The sequence below is a fragment of the Mobula birostris genome, chromosome 8, assembly GCF_030028105.1.
Source record: "Mobula birostris isolate sMobBir1 chromosome 8, sMobBir1.hap1, whole genome shotgun sequence".
NCBI classification, from domain to species: domain Eukaryota; kingdom Metazoa; phylum Chordata; class Chondrichthyes; order Myliobatiformes; family Myliobatidae; genus Mobula; species Mobula birostris.
Window position 1 is genome coordinate 7432416 of NC_092377.1, and position 7134 is coordinate 7439549.

Genomic DNA, 7134 nt, shown 5'->3' on the forward strand with positions numbered 1-7134 from the left:
TGTTCATACTCTCAAAAAATACAGTTGATGACGCAATTTGAAATGCTGTCGGTGCTATTTCGTTAAGCACTTGCCTGCCGAAGGGTTTGGCCGAAACGTCCACTATACTCTTTTTCCGTGAATGCTGCCTGGCCTGCTGAGTTCCTCCAGCGTTTTGTGTGTGTTGCTCGGATTTCCAGTATCTGCAGATTTTATCAATTTTAAAGGCAGGATGACACAACCTCGGCTAACTAGAGAAGTCAAAACACACAAAATCCAAAGAGAGGGCATATAATAGAGAAAAAAATATTGGGAAGGTGGAGAATTGCGAAGCTTTCAAAACCAACAGAAGGCAACTAAAACAAGTCACTAAAAGGGCAAAGATGCAATACAACAGTAAGATAGCCAACAATATTAAAGATTTAAAAAGTTTCTTCAGATACATACCGCTGCCATTGAACAGAAAATTTCAAACATATATCAGTGATATTAAACCTGATTCTGATTCTAGGTGCAGAAAATCACTGGAATAAGTGATTTGTGACTGGAACACACACGAGGCGAGAGTGGATATCAGACCGCTGGAAAAGCATCAGTTTTCACTGTGGAAGACTTGAGCAGTATGGTGCAAGTTCCAGGGGTCAGAAGTGTGTGAAGTTACCATAACTAGGGAGAAGGTTCCTGGGAAACTGAAAGGTCTGGAGCAGGATTCTGAAAGAGGAGGCTGAAGATTGAGAAGACAATAGTATTGATCTTGTACTGTGATCCCCAATAAGAGACAATTCATAAACAGAAGAATACCATAGTGTGACGCTGTTACAGCCCAGGGTGTCAGAGTTCAATTCCAGCGTCCTCTGTCAGGAAGTATGTCAGTTCTTCCCATGTGCATGTGGGTCTCCTGTGAATGTAGATGTCAATATATATTACCTTGAGGTTCACTCTTGCAGACATTTACAGGAAAATAAGGAAATACAATAGAATTTATGAAGAACTATACATAACAGAAGGTTGATAAACAACCAATGTGCAAAAGAAGACAAACAGAATAAAGAAGTGCTGAGAAGACGAGTCTTTGAAAGTGAGTCTGTAGCTTCTAGAGTCATTTCAGAGAGGTAGTGAGTGAAGATATCCACGCCAGTTCAGCTGCTTGGTAGTTGAAGAGTAAGTGAGTCCTGATGAAGGGTCTTGGCCCTAAACGTCAACTGTTTATTCATTTTGATAGATGCTGCCTGGCCCGAGGCTCCTGTGCCTTCTGCCTGGTGACAGCAGCGAGAAGAGAGCACGGCCTGGGTGTGGGGGTCCCTGATGGTGGCCACTGCTTGTCAGTATACTCAGTAGTGGGGAGGGCTTTGTCTGTGATGGACTGGGCTTTTTCCGCCACTCACTGACAACATTTATGTTCCTGACTCTCTCAGTAACTTGGGATACTGTAGTTACAACCAGGGGTATTTCCACCCACCCCAATAATCATCAGTAGATCAATGCTTCACCCTTCCTCATCTCAGCGTGACAATAGGTGACAAAAGGGCTTTGTATCCAGATGAGCTCAATGCCTTCTGTGCTGGCTTTGACCGTCAGAACATGGAGGGACCACCACAAACTCTCACAGCCCCCAGTATTCCAATTATTTCGGTCTCTGAGGCCGACATGCAACCATCCCTGACGAAGGTGAGCCTTACTCATTTTACACTTATGACTGTGTGGCTAAGCACAGCTCCAGTGCCATGTTTAAGTTTCCTGACGACACTGCTGTTGTAGACCAAATGAAAGGTGTGGTGCCACAACAACTTCTTACCCAAGAAGTTAGTCAGCGAGACCAAGGAGCTGGTTATAGCTTTCAGAAGAGGAAACTGGAGGTAGATGAACCAGTCCTCATCGGGGATTCTGAGGTGAAGAGGCTCAGCAACTTTGAATTCCTCAGTGTTATCATTTCAGAGGATCTGTCCTGGGACCAGCACAGAAGTGAAATTATGCTGGAGATACAGCAGCACCTCTTCTTCCTGAGAAGTTTGTGAAGATTCAGCATGACAGCTAAAACTTCGACAAACTTCTATACATGTGTGGTGGAGACTATATTGACTGGCTGCATCACAGCCTGGTATGGAAACACCAATGCCCTTGAACGGAAAGTCCTGGAAGAATGAATAGATATTGCTGAGTCCATCACAGGCAAAGCTCTCCCCATTGTTGGCCACATCTACATGGCGCATTGTTGTAGAAAAGCAGCACCCACCACCATCGTCACCGACCCCCACCACGCAAGTCATGCTCTCTTCTTGTTGCCGCCATCGAGAAGGTCCAAAAGCCTCAGGACTCACACCGTCAGGTACCAGAACCATCAGGCTCTGAACCAGAGGGGATAACTTCACTCAATTTCACTTTCACCATCATTGAAATGTTCCCACAAACTATGGACTCTTTCAAGTACAGTTCATTTCATGTTCTGAAGTTTGTCACTTAGTTATTTGTACGGGGTCTTTCTTTTGTTACATTTAAAATGGCGATTTTGTTATGTTAATCTGTGGAATGCGGCTTTGTTGTGTTTTAACGCTGCAGAGAGTTTGCGCTAGCAGCTTATTGTGGTTTAGAGGGTGATAAGAGGGTGCTATTAGCCAATGGGTGGTTATGTATCGTTTTGTTTTCGGATGCCATGCTGTATGATATGACTGTGGACTGAGTTTTGGCGGGGAGTCGGGAGGAGAGACGAGGAGGACGGCGGACGTGCAGAGAGGCTCCGGTCGATCACTTCGGGTGGTCCCAAGCCGTGGGTCGACGGAATTCGGGTGGTCGTCTGACGTCGAATTTGAGCTCCAACGGTAGCGCGCGAAGAAATTGGACTTTGATAAGTGTTGGCGCCTTTTTTTTTCCCATTACTTTCCCCTCTGTATCAAATGTATATTAATGCCCTAGAATTAGTAATATCTATAAAGTGTATGTGTTAAAATTTACTGGGTGTGCTGGCTGATGATTGATGTTTGTGATTGATTCGGGCGACGATTGACCCTGAGGGGAGTGTTGAAGCAGGTGCTGGGCGGGATTTCCCCTAGACATTCACGAGCCAATATAACGGAACGTTACATATTATTATTAGTTCTTTTTTTTTTAGTATTTGTATAACAACTAATTGAATTCTCAAGTTGGTGTGGTCTTTCATTGATTCTATCACGGTTATTATTCTATTATGGATTTATTGAGAATGCCCACAAGAAAATGAATCTCAGGGCTATATATGGTGGGATATAGAGACTTAGGTAATAAAATTACATTGAGCTTTTGAACATGGCCCAGATTATTAGTTCAGATTCAAGTTAATTTAATTATCACACATACATCAAATCATACAGTGAAATGTGACACTTGGGTTAATAATGAAAACAACTCAGTGATGTGCTGGGGGCAGCCCACAAGGGCCCAGATTGCATGCTCATAATGTTCAGCAACACACGCACACACACACACACACAAACCTGGGATAGGCTGCCTTGAAGCCTCCAGTTTCTGAACTTGACTCAGACATTGGGACTTCAACCACCAGTTTCTGTCCTGGACTCTCATATTCACAGACATCAGGCCTCTGACATCTGCATAAGCTGACCCACAGCCTTTAACCTTTGGGTTTCTATCTCTGAACCTCACTGGTGTCTGGATATCAACCGTAGGATTCGCCAATTACAGGTTTTTCTTTTGGGCTTTGACTTCTGGACTTGTGCACATCTCTGACCCCAATGACCTGGGATAATCACTGTCTGTCATGACCCCAACCTATACAAACTTCTGAACTGGGACTTGGGCATCTCGTTGGGATGGCCAACCTGAAAATTGTTCAGCATCTGCCGATTCATTCTCCTGCTGTGTCCTGGGACAATGTGATGGAGACAATTTATTTGTTATTTTGCAACTGCAAACTCAGAAGTCAAAGGGCCTGTATCCCTCATTTCTCTGGATTGTTACCAACAGACTACTTATTACAGAACACACTGAGAAAGTGACAGGGCCTGTATCCCTCATTCTCTGGATTGTTACAAACAGACTATTTATTGCAGTACTGAAGTGCACATTTAGGAATATTCATTTGAGATAGAGCACTGTAACAGGTCTTTCAGCCAGTGAACTGCACCAGCCCATTGCACCCAAGTGAACAATTAATCCACACACCCATATTGTTGTTTGCATTACTATCTCTCTATCCACAACATCTCTACCGATCTGTCTATCAGTCTCTCTATAGTGTCTGTCTATCTATCTATTTGTCTATTTTTATCTATCTATCTCTGCCTAAACAAGAGAAAATCTGCAGATGCTAGAAATCCAAGCAACACACACAAAACGCTGGAGGAACTCAGCAGGTCGGGCAGCATCTATGGATATGGATAAACAGTTGACATTCAAGGTTGAGTCTGTCAGAACTGGAAATTGGAAGATCCCAGAATAAGGGGGGGGGGAGGGGAAGGAGTACAAACTGGCAAGTGATAGGTGAGACCAGGCGGGTCGCGGAGAGAGGGCGGGGTTAAGTAAGAAGCTAGGTGGTGATAGGTGGAAAGGTAAAGGGTTGAAGATGGCATCTGATAGGAGAGGAGCGTTGACCAGAGGAGAAAGGGAAGGAGGCAGATAAATAGATATTTATCTCCCTCAGAATCCAAATCGGGCTTAATATCACTGGCATACCCTGTGAAATGAGTTGCCTTGCAGCAGCAGTACATTGCAATACATAATAGTAAAGTAAATAAATATATATAAATTAAATAAGTCATGCAGAAAGAAGGGAAAATACTGAGGTAGTGTTCATGGGTCCATTCAGAAATCTGATGGCTGAGGGGAAGCTGTTCACGAAACTGTCTCTCTGCCTATTTATGATAGATGTTTGTAGTCACTTACAGTACTTGTTGTGTATTGCAATGTACCGCTGCCACAGTATAACCAATTTGACAGGACATGTCAGTGATATTAAACCTAATTCTGACTCAAAAATCACCAGAATCATTTCAGATGAAGGAACAGTCAGTCAGTGGGTGGAGCCCTGATGCTAAATTATGCAGATTTTCACTCCTCATGTCAGTCGCAGCAAGAAGAGTAACTACAGGTTGTGTCTCACTGTGAAGTTTAGAATGGATGGGGAGAGATCGGTTGTAATTATCTTCCACCCCCTCCGTGATCCCTGTGAATAACCGAGGGAAGGAAGTGACCGCTCGCCGTGAGGTGAAAGTGTTTGTCTGTGGGTGGGGAGCAGCGCGGCGGGAAGTGGTAGTTAAGACTATACTTTTAAGGATCATTTCTATAGTCTGTGACTGAGAAATCGAGCACTAAAAAGTTTGGTCTCTGCAACCACGAGGAAGAGTCGTGGCGTTTCCTCCTGAGCGGGAAGCAGCCGGTGAGCGTTGTTTTCTACAGCGGCTCTCCGGTCTTGATGACCGTTCCCTTCTCCCCATTGCGGGGAGCTGCGGAGGGAGGAGACGCTGTCTGAGTGGTTGTTTATACTCTCAAAAAATAGAGCTGCTGACACAATTTGAAATGCTCTCGATGCTATTTCGCTGAGCACCTACTCTACAAGCGGAGTCTCCCCGTTGCCACCCATTTTAATTCATTTTCTCCTCACAAAGAATACAAAGTGGTTTTCCTCCAATCTAAGTATCATCACGACAGTTCGTTCCCCTTCTGTCTCTTTCAACAATCAACTTCCCAGCTCTTTACTTCATCCCTCCTCCTCCAGATTTCATCCATCACCCTGTGTTTCTCTTCGTGCTCTCCTCCTTCAGTCCTGCCTGCCGAAGGGTTTGGCTGAAACGTCCACTGTACTCTTTTTCCGTGAATGCTGCCTGGCCTGCTGAGTTCCTCCAGCGTTTTGTGTGTGTTGCTCGGATTTCCAGTATCTGCAGATTTTATCAATTTTAAAGGCAGGATGACACAACCATGGCTAACTAGAGAAGTCAAAACACACAAAATCCAAAGAGAAGGCATATAATAGAGAAAAAAATATTGGAAAGGTGGAGAATTGCGAAGCTTTCAAAACCAACAGAAGGCAACTAAAACAAGTCACTAAAAGGGCAAAGATGCAATACAACAGTAAGATAGCCAACAATATTAAAGATTTAAAAAGTTTCTTCAGATAGCTACCGCTGCCATTGAACAGAAAATTTCAAACATACGTCAGTGATATTAAACCTGATTCTAATTCTAGGTGCAGAAAATCACTGGAATAAGCAACACACACAACAGACGAGAGTGGATATCAGACCGCTGGAGAAGCATCAGCCTTCACTAGCAGTATGGTGGAAGTTCCAGTTGTCAGGGGTCAGAAGTGTGTGAAGTTACCATAACTAGGGAGAAGATTCTTGGGAAACTGTTCAATTTTTGGCTGCATCTCATACAAGGCGTGAATATATGCCCGGAACGGTACACTTCCAGCAGGTCTGGGCCCATCCAGTTTCACAGAGCCGAGTACAACTCAGCCGGTAAGCCGTCGCTTCCGGGAGTCTTACCCGACCCAAAGGAACGGATGGAGCCTGTCAGCTCGTCCAGGGTCAGTGGCCGATCCAGACTCTCCCGCTTGCCGTCGTCTAAGACCTGCGTGATAGACGACAGGAAGTTGCGGGAGGCTGTGGATTCTGTGGCCTTTTCGTCGTACAGACCGGCATAGAAGGACTTGCAGATCCTCAGTATGTCGGTCTGCGAGGACGCGACTGAGCCGCCCTCTTCCTTAAGGTTGTGGATCACAGAGCTCCCCCTGTGCACCTCTTGGAAGAAGAAGCGTGAGCACGTCTCGTCCTGCTCCACGGTTTGGACCCTTGATCGGAAGATGATCTTGGAGGATTCAGCGGCGAGGTGCTGGGCTTGCCAGCCCTTCACCTCTCGCAATTCCTCCCTGACATCCACCCCCTTCGACTGCAGAAGGAGAAGTTGCTGCAACTCTGTCTGGAGTTTACGCAGTTCCCTCTGCTCCTGCCTTGCCTTCTGGATACCCTTGCGGATGAAGAACCTCTTAATGTTCTCCTTGGTGGCTTCCCACCAGTGAACCGGGGAATCAAAGAAGGAAGTGTACAACGCTATGCTTCTGGCCGGCAGTATGTCTGAGTCCATGAGGAAGGGCATCATCACCCTCATCTACAAGCAGAAGGGGGAAAGGGAGGACATTAGAAATTGGAGACCCATCTCTCTCCT

The 7134-nt window shown here is 45.3% G+C and overlaps 1 non-coding gene across 1 annotated transcript; it reads left to right on the plus strand.

Annotated features, from left to right (window-relative positions):
• The first annotated feature begins 5226 nt into the window (after window positions 1-5226).
• LOC140202369 (small nucleolar RNA U3) lies at window positions 5227-5445 on the plus strand. Its single transcript, XR_011887084.1, has one exon. It is a non-coding gene; the product is annotated as a small nucleolar RNA U3 (small nucleolar RNA).
• Window positions 5446-7134: the final 1689 nt, after the last annotated feature.